The sequence below is a fragment of the Cervus canadensis genome, chromosome 28 (genome assembly GCF_019320065.1).
Source record: "Cervus canadensis isolate Bull #8, Minnesota chromosome 28, ASM1932006v1, whole genome shotgun sequence".
In the NCBI taxonomy this organism is placed as follows: domain Eukaryota; kingdom Metazoa; phylum Chordata; class Mammalia; order Artiodactyla; family Cervidae; genus Cervus; species Cervus canadensis.
In genome coordinates this window covers 25,281,200-25,294,330 of record NC_057413.1, presented here as the reverse complement: position 1 = coordinate 25,294,330, position 13,131 = coordinate 25,281,200, and the positions used below count along the sequence as shown (strand labels likewise).

Here is a 13,131-nt window from a genome sequence, read left to right as displayed (position 1 = left end):
GATTATCCTTTAATTTGATATCTGAGTTAATTCTATTGTTAAAAATACATTTTGAGATAAAACTATACACTTGGAGGAATGTACATCATGGCATTTCCTCATCTGTCCCTGTAAGACGTAGGCCAGGCTCAATTCGCATTCTGACACCAAGGTTGGGCCATGGAGTTCACACTTAAAGTAACACAGCACAAAATCACAAACACACAAAATCACAACACACTCCAAAAGTAAAGTATATATATATATGCACATGTATATGTGTATATATATATATATAAAACTTAGAAGTGCCAAAAACTGAAATGGAAGGGAAGTTAACACAGAGGATTCACATACCTGAGTGAGACACAAGCTAGTCTCAATCTAGGGAAGCTGAGCCGGTCATTTTTACCACTAAGATTAGGATTTAAAGTGAAGGATTTCTGAAGATTCCCCAGAATGCCTTTATCAGTATTAACTTTTTTTCTGTTCTCCATAGTGAGTTAACTGTAGAAAAACCACACCCCACTCCTGCAATCAGCAATAGGACAAAGGTCTGTCACTGAGTAGCTTAGAAAGTTAAGTACACTTACTTGGCAGAAATTCCTGATACTTTCAATAGCATTTTAATGGTAGGATTTGGGTGTTATTTGGGGCTTAATCTTTTCCTATTTGATATTTTTACACTGATATGGAATAACAATTTAACCAGTAGTAAGGCAGTAAATAGAAAGTAATAGGCTTATAGATTAAGAGGAATATGAAAACCATCACCTTGACATCGTGATATCTATACATTCACAAAACTATGGCCACAATTTTCTTCAAGTTCTTGAAATTCTACAAAGCAAAGAAGAAAGAAGGATCTAGAGGGACTTGCTTGTCTGATGTCCTTTGTGCATGTAAGACCATTAAAATCTACTTTTAATCTTTTCTGTTATTTTCAAAGTACATCCTCCAAATAGCAGAGTTCTGCATTTCTCACATGTTCGGGATACATATTTTCACTACTCTGCCTGACAGGAGGAGGGGGTAGGTATGGGAACATCTTGTGTTCAGTCATCCAAATTGCCCACCTGAGAGCAGGGATCATTCTCAGACATGGAATGAATGACTCCAAGGCCAAAGAAATGCATGATGCTGATGTTAGCGTGGGGACTGACAGTCATGAGAGTCAATGGTTTTGTTAAGCAGGGATCAAAATGGGAGGAATCAAGATGTACTCAGGTAATAATAACCCCTAGAATTTGGTTTATATCCTAAAAAGTTAGTGCAAATGACCAACAAATGAAAGCTGGGTTGTTTCTGAATTCTTGCCTGTAGCAACATTAGAATCTCTAATTGAGTTTTATGGATTGATGTTGTCTAAGGCATGGGGGTATCCTGGAGAAAGCAAACTCTTGACAATTGTAAATATCTATCAGAACTTTTTGCACAGACAGGTTATAAACAATTATGGGACTATAACATTAAGAATCAGCCACCCTCAATGTCCCAGGTAGATTTTCCACAAACTGTAAGATTAGTAAGTTTAGATTAAAAAAAAAAAATCTATAGTAAAGGCATATATATATGTATGTGTTTCCTTACTCTGAAAGGGGAATAACAGAATTCTAGAAAGTTGGTACGATAATATTTTACTTAAATATCTATCTCTATGCTATTCTCTTGAAAATAATATAATAAAAACAGGAAAAAGGACAGCCATTCTTCATAGAGTTTTTAAATGTGTGTGTGTCTTCACATGAGCATATATATCAGCTTTAGGTTCATGGGTGCCCGTGTTTATTACCATCCTATGAACACAGAGGAGTAAAGTGCAGTCCAGAGTCCCCTTCTCTGCTGCTTCCTGCCCTCCTGCCGCCCTCATATCCCTGTTGGTTACAGAGCAGGGAGGAAGACAGCTGGGTGGTCTGACTGAAGCTTCAGTGTTTCAGAGGGGGCTCAAGAGAAGAGAGGGAACTGACACTGCTTTGTTGATAATTAAACCCGGTGAGTTAAAAGAATTTTGTTTCCTGAGAATTTAGAAGTGGAGTGCATGTGTGTGTGTGTGTGTGTGTGTGTGTGTTCGTGTGTGTATGCGTGAGGGCCTGAGAAAGCACAATAGAGGCATGGTAAATTTAGATTTAGGTCTAGATTTAGTGGCCCTGATCCTCATGATTTGTCCATCTTTTATTTTCCTAGTTAGAAACTTTAAGAGCTCCTCTAGAAGAGCCGAGCGCTCTCCAGCGTTGGATACTGGGCCTTCACCTGCTCTCTCTGACTCTCACAACTAGTCTGGCTCTTTCTCTGTTGGTCATGAATCCTTTCCGTGGTCTGTGTCCTTCCTTCATTTCTGAATTCTTCCACCACCATATGTCCAACGGACATTTTTTTTGGTCAGGTGAGAACATTCTGAGTCCTGTTTCTGCCTTGTGCCTCTCTACTTAAAGTCAATCCTTTATAAACTGAAATCCCTCATAAGACTTCCTTGTACCCTTTTACTTATTTAGTATCAATATCTAAAAGAGGATGCGCTTCCCTGGCGGCTCAGCAGTAAAGACTCCACCTGCAATGCAGGAGACTTGCAAGAGACACTGGTTCGATCTCCTGGTCAGGCAGATCACCTGGAGAGGGAAATGGCAACCCACTCCAGAATTCCTGCCTGGGAAATCGTCAAGGACAGAGGAACCTGGCAGGCTACAGTCTATGGGGTTGTGAGAGTCTGACATGACTTAGCCACTAAACAACAACAACAACAAAACAGGATATGAAAACCATGATAATAGAATGCATGTTAAAAGAGACCTATAAGATTTAAAAACATAATTCTCTCCACTGTCCTTCATACAGATGCTCAAATCAAAGCTTTAGTTTTTAAGAAAACAAAAGAATTGTACCAATTAGACTCTTGCTGCCGATTTGAGAGTACTATGCTCTGTCATCCCATAAGGGAATAGATTACCTGTAGAACTGCCCATGCTGTATCACAAAAAATTGCCAGCTATTTTGTAAATATTTTCCTTTCTTTCCTTGATTATATCTTTTGAAGAACAAAATTAAAAAATTTTAAGATCCAATTTATAAGTTATTTTTGATTCATGTTTTATATGTTCTAAGAAATACTTGCCTAAAGTCTTGAAACTTTCCCTGTGTGCTTTTCTAGAACATCTATAACTTGTTTTATATGCAACTCTATTAATATTTGATTTTTTCAATATTATGAAGTTAGAGTTGTTGCTTGTTTTATTCCAAGTGGATACTCAGTTGTTCCAATGCCATTCATTGAAAAATTATCTCTTTCTCCTGTTGAATGACTATGGCACTTTTATTACTAATTATTTAAGCATATAAATATGGATGGATTTCTCATTCAGGTTCATTAGTCTACATATGTCTCCTAATGCTAATGACATACTTCTGAATTAATGTACCTTTATTGAAATTAAAACTGTATATAAACTCCCACTTTTTCTTCATTTTATTATTGTTTTGACTAATCTATGCCCTTCAGTATCAGTTTGTGAATTTCCACAATGAAAAGGTAGATAAATTTTTTTAAGGGGATGAGGTTGGTGCTATAGATGATTTTAGGGAGAATAGACTATTAACTGGAGAAGGCACTGGTGACTCACTCCAGTACTCTTGCCTGGAAAATCCCATGGACGGAGGAGCTTGGTAGGCTGCAGCCCATAGGGCCACTAAGAGTCGGACACGACTGAGTGACTTCACTTTCACTTTTCACTTTCATGCATTGGAGAAGAAAATGGCAGCCCACTCCAGTGTTCTTGCCTGGAGAATCCCAGGGATGGAGGAGCCTGGTGGGCTGCCGTCTTTGGGGTCGCACAGAGTCGGACACGACTGACGTGACAGCAGCAGCAGCAGACAATTAACAATTATGAGTCTTATAAATTGTAAAAAAAAAAAAATGGAATTTCTTTCCTTTCATGCTTTCTTTAATTTTTCCTAACAATAATCTGCAATTTTCACAGAAGATATCCTGCATGTCTTTTGTTATGTATAGTCTTAAGTATTTCACACTTTTGTGAATACAAATGCATTTTCTATATTTAATTTGTCATCTGTCTATTGTGAATACATAAAATTAAATTGATATTTATATATTAACAGTATTCTGTAATCTTGCTAAATACTCTTATTAGTTGCAGATGTTGTAGATTGCTTAGAAAGTTTACATGTACATTCTACACATTATCTGCAAATAGAGTTAGAGTTAGTTTTTAACGTTCTGATTTTTAAATGTTCTTTTCCTTCTTACTGCAATGGCTACTACCTAAAGCAAATTATTGACGAAAAGTGGTGAGAATGGGTTCCTTTTCCTGTTTTTCAATCTTGGAGGAAAACATTCAATATTCCAACATTAAGTACAATATAAGCTTTAGTGTTTTTTCCTGAATGTCATTGATCAAGTTGAGGAGATTCCTCTCTATTACTATTACAATGGCATTTTGACTTTTTTAAACCACGAACAGATGGCATATTTTGTCAAATGCTTTTTTAAAAGTCCTTGAAATGATTATCTGGTTTTTTTCCCCTTTATTTTATTAATATGAAGAGTTGCACAGATTGCTTTAAGAGTATTGAACAGTCTTGCATTGTGGGGATAAATTCTGCTGACCCCAGTCTTCTCATATATTTTGGATTTGGAGTTGCAGTTTCTTTGTAAAGGATTTCTTTAATTTTTGCTTATGAGTGCTGTTGGATTGAAAGTTACTTTTTGTGTAATATCTTTGCCTGCTTTTGTTTTCAGATATTTACTGATCTCATGAAACAAATTGATAAATGTTTCCTCCTTTACTATTTTCTGCAAGAGTTTGTAAAAGACGTTATTTCTTCTTTAAATAGTCAGAAGAATTCACCAGTGAAATCACTGTTCTGAACATTTTTTGAGGAAAGGTTTTGATAAATTCTATTTCTTTAACAGATTTAGGGATAATGATAATTTATGTTTCTCTTGCATCACCTCTAGTAGGTTGTATTTTCAAGGAATTTTTAAAAATTTAATTAAGGTTGTCCAATTTACCCTATAAGTTGATAAAATCTCTCATTATCCTTTTAATACATAAAGAATTTATGGTGACAGCTCCACCTTTATTCCTAATGTTGGTGATGTGCAGTATCTCTTGATCTGGATTATTCTCAATCTGATAGAGGAATATTTTATCAATTTTGTTGCTCTCTGCAAAGACCCAAATTTTGACTTTTAAAATTTTTTCTCAATTATCTGTTTCTTTTATTTTGTAGATTTTTGTTTTGTGGAAGTTGGCAAGTTGCTAAAAAAGCATTCAAAGTAGTGTAAGTATTGCCTTTCTTCTAGTGATATTCTGCATTCAATTTGCTTCTAGAGTATGTTCTGCAGTGCATTGGTGTAATTCTTAGTATGGTTGGATGCATGTCTACCATTTTGTATATATTTTTACTTACCTCCTCTGATTTTTGTACTTTGTCTTCCCTTTTCAGTTTTCTTTGGGTTATTTGAATAATTTCAGGATAGGATATTGTTTTATCTTTTGACTTTTTAGCTCTAACACTTTACATCATTCTTGCATTTTATATTTATTCAAAATATAGAAACAGCAACAACATAGGTCCTTTTAACTCCCCTACCTTCCGTAATTTATGAAAAACACACGTCAATATTTGATTTTTTACAAAACAGATATTTATGTCTTGAAAAGAAAATAAAAGGAAAGTTAACTATTTTATATACCTAGATATTTACTCTGGTGGCTCAGACAATGAGGAATCTGTATCCAATGCACGAGACCCAGTTTCAATCCCTGGATCATGAAGATCCCCTGGAGAAGGGAACGGCTACCCACTTCAGTATTCTTGCCTGGAGAATTCCATGTAGGCAGAGGAGCCTGGCAAGTTATAGTCCATGAGGTCACAGAGTTGGACACGACTGAGTGACTAACATTTAACTACACATATACACATAGATATTTACCACTTCTGATATTGTTTACTCTTTTCTGATGCTCCGATTTTCCTTCTGGTATTATTTCCCTTGTGAATTGCTTAAACATAACATCTGAAATCATAAAACACTAGCAGGAAACAGGAGCACAAAGCAATATCTTCACTCTTATGTTCATTGATGCATTATACAATAACAAAGACATTGAAAAACCTATTTGTATATCAACAGACAAGTATATAAGCAGAATATGTATAGGATACAATGATATATTATTCAGCCTTAAGAAAGAATAAAATAAGACCTTTTGTGACAAGATGAATGAGCCCGGAAGACATTTTACTAAGTGAAATAAGCCTGACATATAAAGATAAATATTGCATGATCTGATTTATATGTGAACCCCCCCAAAAAAAAAAAATCCAAACACAGAAACAGAGTAGAATGCTGCCCTACCAGTAACTGGAGCATGAAGAAAAGGGAGAATTTTTTTTTAAAAAGGAAAGAAAATGAAAGTAGAATGATTGTTCCCAGGGATTGAAAAGAGGGAAACGTAGGTATTATTTTTTAATAGGTACAGAGTTTCATTGTTGCAAGATGGTTGTTCATGATGGTTGCACAATATGAATATACTTAACACAACCAAATTCTACACTGGAAAATGGTTAAGATAATAAATTTTGTTATGTGTATTTCATCAGAGTAAGAAAACTGGGAAATTGAATGAATTTAACAAAAATTATGAAGTAAATGATTTTAATATTTTACCTTTTCATGCAGAAAGAGGTCATGAGAAAGTCACAGTGGAAACCGGTTCCAGGCAAGAAAAAATCCTATAAATTTTGCTATTTCATTGGCAAGAACTCATAATATAATGAAATAAAGTAGCAATGGTGATAGATAATATCCTTTGTCTGGGATGTTGATTCTAATGGATCTCTCCTCTTACCAGCTGTGTGTCAAGAGAAGCAGGAGCCAAGAGCATTGTGTGGCCTGTGACCTAATTTTCACTTACATGAATGTGAAGCAATTATTCTAGAATGTCGCCATTTTTTTTCTTACAATAATATAATTATTAGAACTATAGCATCCTGTTTCTAATACCATTTCTTCAACTTATTTTTTAATTTCAAGAGAATTCAATTAAGGAATATATCAAATTAGTACATATACTGGACTTTATCTGACTACCGCTAAAATAGTTTTGGGCAGAGGGGTGCCTTTACTCTGCTGTTTTTCTATCTCTTTATAAGCATCTTTCTTGTGTAAGTGTAGGTCTTTATTTTATTCCGAAAAATGCAGAAGACTCAACAAAAAATCAATGCTTGTTATATATACATCTTTATCCCAGAGGAAGTGCTTTTCTTTCTCCTAATATGGTATCATTTTCAAGTTTAGTTGTTTTGACAGCAAATGATGTATTCTAGTAAAACAGTGTTTACTCTGTTTGGTGAGATGGTCTTTGAACTTCATGGTTCCAAAATGTGTATCAGTTAGAGCTTCAGAGCAAACTACGGAAGTGTATAAAATCTTTATCTTCCTCCCTTCTTGATATTGTGCCCTCATATTGATTTGCTTCTTTCTCAATTATTTTATTCATGAATGTGAAGAAGTCAAAGGTAATTCCTATAAATGTATTTCACTGTTTACCTTGAGTTATCTCATTTGTGACTTACACATTTTTCTTCACACCCGAAGATCATGATTTGTTCTTGAAACTTATCTTTCCAACTGAAAGCTTCATCAGTTATCCATCACCCCCTCTTATTGACTCTTTAACTTATCAGGTTGTTGTAATTTATGCAGATATTCCTTATGAGTCAAGGAAATTTTATTAATCACACACCTCTGAAGTGCTGACATTTTCCACATGGCTAATGTGAATGTTTTATCCACAATGTATATATTCAGATCATTTGACTTAGATTTAATCTGCTGCCATTAAAGATTTGTCTCCTTTCCTTTCATGGAATTTAATTTAGGCATTAAATAGAAATTCACAAAACACAGTTTCTTCCATTCATCAGTTGATGAAAATTTTATAAACAGAGTAACACAGAAAAATTGTAATATATTACAATGCAGTAATCCAATATTCTCTAATTTAGTAATTGTGGCAATTCTATACCACATATCCTTTGCAATATAAAATTGAGTATATGCAGTAGTTGAAAGCAAAATAAAACTTGGACAAAAGTTTTGACCACATGCTGTGGACAAAATTGAGACCTTAGACATGGTGCATTTGTATGCATGAGTTTATGTGTACCTAAATACAATGTATGCATGCTTGTATGTGTGTGTAAGAATGTGTTTACCTTAACTGTGATAGAATTAGTTTTAAACATAAATTTTGAATTAATTGTGCATTTGATTTGTATTTACATTATGTTTTTATTGATCTCCCCTTTTATTTTTCAGAAGATCCTCAGGAAGAAAATGGTAAAATTTCTGCAAACTCGTTACTCACAGACTGCTCTCACATGACTCATTTCCTGAGCCCTTGGGATCCCCATGCTCTTAACCTATACACCTTTCCTTGTCTGGTTCTTTTCCTAGGTCTCTACCTTTCCCTCCTTAATTTTTAAGCTGCAGGTCTTCAGATTATGTTCTTTCCTTAGTTTCTCTAATAATCTTTTTCAGCTCTCACTTTTTCTGCTCCATATAATTTTGTTCCCGTAATCATTAGTATTTTCTGTCTTTCCGTGATCTGTTATAGTTTCATTAAGAAGTTGTTGAGATAAAGAGCATTCAGTGGAAAGGCACACTGTTTCCATTCTGCACATTTTTCCAGAACACCTTTGCAAGATGGGAACTCTGGCACATATCTCAAGTTTAAGGGCTCATTTCGATGCCAATGAACCTTGCCCAAACTAAAAGAGATGAGAAATGATCTCACATACTGAGTGAAATTTGTCCATCCTTTGTCCTTTCAAAGCCTATGAAATTTGTGTTAGAATCCACTAGACAATGAGAAATGAAGGCTTATTCTCTGGGACAGAACTTATTGTCCAAAGAATTCCAGGTGTAAAAATATTTCCCATGAGTATTCTCAGAATTTTTTTTTAACCATAAACATTGATTTGTGTTTGGGGTATTTCAATGTCACATTTATCATTAATACAAACTGCAATTTCTATTAAACATGTAAAGAAGAGTTCTATAGCACAAGCAGTGTTGAATCATAGTATATCTCCTAATTCTCAATTTTTCATGTGTAATGCATGGGCAACTATTATTGTACTTTTTAAAAAATATATTTCTTATACACATATACACTTCTTATAAGTTGAATGACCTCTTTTAATGATAGTTTTTCAATGGAAAATTTTAATTCAAAGAGAATTCAACTCAAGAATGTACTGATTTATCATGTATATAATCTTTATGTGACTATTGCCACAGATAGAGTCATGGACAGATGGGCAGTTTTATACTGTTCTTTTCATCTATTTCTAAGCATCTCTTTTATGAATAGTGTGTGTTTTCATTTTATTCTGAAAGATGTATGAGGTAAAATACAAGACCAATGATTGATATATCTTGTATCCCAGAGAAATAGAATAGCATTTCAGTCTCCTTACTTGTGTGGTGTATTTGCAATCTTGTTCCTTTTTCAACAAGGGGTATAAGGAAGTAAAATACACACACAGTTTTTCTGATTGGTGAGATGGTTTTCAATCTTGTAGTACCAATTCTCAGAAATGTGTGCCAGGTAGAATTGCAGTGGGAACTGTAACAGTCTTTGAAAGTCTACCTTCCTTTCTTCCTGACATTGCTTAATTAAATATGCCCTCATTTTAATTATTTAAAAAATAATTTTTTAATTAATTGTTTTTTAATTAATTTTTAATTAATTTTTAAATTAATTGTTTTAATTTTTAATTAATTGTTTTAATTAATTGTTTCTTTCTTGCTTTTATTTTCTCAATAAATATGAAGAAGAAAGTGGCAAATCACATTAATGTATTTCCCTGTGTACATATTCAAAGTATTATCTGCTTTTTGTATTTTCTCTAAACCCCTTAAATCATCATTCTCATTGGACTTACATATGTTTACTTTATTTTCTCCAAGGTTATCTTTGCCCTGATGGTTGACATCATCATTTGCTATTCAAATACCCAACTCTGTTCCTTCTTTGATTTGACTTCTTGTTGCAATCTATGCAGATATTCCTGTCAAGGCAGCCAATTTATTAAACATATACATCTAAAGTATTGGGACTTCCTATAATGCAGATGGGAAAGTTTTGTCCAAGATATGTCAGGTCATTTGATTTAAACCATTACAGTTACATTTCACTGCCATCTAACACTTCATTTCCTTCTTTTCATGGAATTTTATTAATAAGAATATTAGTTAGGCATTTATTAAAAACAGAAACTTACAAAACACAGGTTATGTATGTATCAGTTGGTTAAAATGTGAATTGAGTTTCTCAGGTAAATTTTTCTGTAGTATCTCTGGAAGCAGTGCTTCAAGTTCCTCTTGTCTAGTACTTATTGTGGAAAACAGATTGTATAATAAATAGAATCAATATAGTCCATGTAAATTGAAAACCAGTGTAGTTATGAAATCATACAAATTGAATAATAAAACCCTAAGTAATGGTTAAAAGGATAAGGAACATTTTAAAAGGCAACCATGAGAACTACTATTCCTAAAATGTTCTTGCAGATCACTAAATTCACTAATTTAATAACATTTTTATTTCAGGGAGTATACCCTCAGGGTAAAACTAGCCCTATATCACAACATTTGTGTGTGTGTGTGTGTGTGTGTGCATCATTGTCCTCATTGGTTTATATTATGTATAAATTTTGCATTAAATTAGAATTTATTCACATTCTCCATGATATTTATATTGCTCTCTCCATTTTCATTTCAGAACAACATTGGACATCATATGGTAAATTTTCTGAAATCCTGTAAACCTTCTCCCCACTTCAGTAGAATGACTGCTTTCTTGCCGCCTTAACATTCCCTGCATTTTCATCTGATGTCAGTCACCCGTTCTCACTTCTCCTGGGGGTCTACCTTTACTTTCTCAATTAACATCTTACAGACTTTTCCCAGATTAAGTTTCTATTCTTACAACCTCCCTCTTTCTGTATTTTCCATATTCCTTTCTTTTCATTCCAAAGTGCTCTTTCCCTATGACATTAGCTTTTTCTGTTTTCCAAGCATTTGCTATGATTTCACTAAGAAGGCGGTGAGATAAAGGGCACTAGTCTGATAGGGACATCATTTCCATTTTGTATCTTTTCTTGGAACACATCCAATATTAGGATTCCTGTCACAGAGGCCATGTGCATGAGCCAGTTTTTATACCACTGATGCTTTTATAATCTAAGAGATGAGAGAAGACTCTCATTTGCAGATTTCAGTTTGTTTATCTAAAAAGACATGTGTAAATTCTGATATTGTGCATAGGTCAAAGCTGAATTTGAGCCTCATTATTCCACTGGTAGAGTGTAAAACCCCAACATTCCAAAGTATATAAATATTTGGACTTTCCAGGTGGCTCAGTTTTAAAAATACACCTGCTAATGCAGGACATTGAGGTTCGGTCCCTGGGTGGAGAAGATCCCATGGGGAAGGAAATGGCAACCCACCCCAGCATTCTTGCCTAGGAAATTATGCAGAGAAAGGAGGCTGGTGGACTACAGTCCATGGGGTTGCAAAGGAGTCCAACATGACTCAGCAACTAAACAGCAACAATAACATCTAGAATATATAAAGAACACTTACAAAGTATATGAATATTCTTTCATGATTCTTATGGAAATTTTTATGTATGTAACAGTGCTGTTCTTTTTTTCCTTTGCAATGAAACAATTTACCATTATTCAACTTTAGCTCTTATTTTGTGTTTGTAGAAAGAATTTAATTCACAGGGTATGTTCAGTTGCTATGTGCATCTCAGACCATGAAGAATCTTCCTGCAATGCAGGAGATCCGGGTTCAATCACTTGGTCTGGAAGAGCCCCTGGAGGAGGAAATTGCAGCCCACTCCAGATTCTTGCCTGGACAATCCCATGGACAGAGGAGCCTGGCAGGCTACAGTCCATGGGTTCACAAAGAGTCAGACACAACTGAACGACTAACATTTTTACTATTCTGATTTCTCAATTTTTCCTGTGAAAGATGTAGAAATCATTGCTCTGGGATTTTGCCTAAGATATTGTCTTACAATACAAATATAATGCAATTAGAACTTTAACAGGTTCCATGTATTTTTATTTTTAAATAATTTCTATTTCAAAGGAAATTCAACTTTATACTGATTAATATTTCAATAAATTGTATGTAATGCACAGATTTTTGGGCAATGGTGGCTTTGATCTATTCTTTCTCTTTGCAAGTACCTCTTTTTGGTTATGAATGTGTGTTTCCTTTTATTCTGAAAAAGGTGGAAAGCCCAATACAAACCAATGATTGGCATGTCCCATATGCTTTAACCCAGAGGGAGAGCTATCCTACTGCCTTGCAGTCTATAATTTTCAATCCATCCCTTTGTCATCAGGAGGTGCCTCATGTGCAGAAGTGCAATAAATCTTTATTTGATTGATGAGATGTTCTTTGAACATTGCAGTCTGTATTCTCAGAGTACAACTCTCAGAAACAACTGTGGAAGTATTTGAAAGTTTTGTCCTCCTTCTTTCTGACATCATGACTAATTTTGAATAAATTGTTTCTTTCTTTTTTTTTACTGAAAAATGTGAAGGGGAGCAAGGTAAGTCCTATAAGTGTGTTTCCCTATGTATGTAAACGTTGCTTTATCTGTTACTTGTGCCTTTCACTTCAACTTCTGAAAATCATTTATCTCAACTCTAAGTTGGGAATATTTTACATGGTTTTTTTTTCTGGATCTTATCTTTGCAACTAAGGGTTTCATCTCATTTGGTATTAAATTATTTTCCCAACATTGTTATTTTATTTGTCCTGTTACTATAATGAATGCAGGCATTCTTTTTCAGTCAAGTACATTTTATTAATCCTAGTCCTCTGAAGCCATTAGGGTTTTCAAAGTGGCTGAAGTGAAAATTTTGTCCAAGATAAACCTAAGTCGCTTGATTTAGATCCACTTCACAGTCATTATTTTATTTTTCTTCTCAAGGAACTTAGGAGAAATTTTATTTAGGAAAAGAGAACTTCAAATACAGAGTGTTATGTATTCCTAGTTGATGAAAATATTTTTAATGGTGGAGCCCAGGCGATACATAGTA

General features: G+C 34.3%; 1 long non-coding RNA gene across 1 annotated transcript; it reads left to right on the top strand.

The window, feature by feature from the left end:
- The first annotated feature begins 1,876 nt into the window (after positions 1-1,876).
- LOC122430085 lies at positions 1,877-6,772 on the top strand. Its single transcript, XR_006266225.1, has 3 exons — positions 1,877-1,971; positions 5,224-5,274; positions 6,680-6,772. It is a non-coding gene; the product is annotated as an uncharacterized LOC122430085 (long non-coding RNA).
- The last annotated feature ends 6,359 nt before the right edge of the window (positions 6,773-13,131 follow it).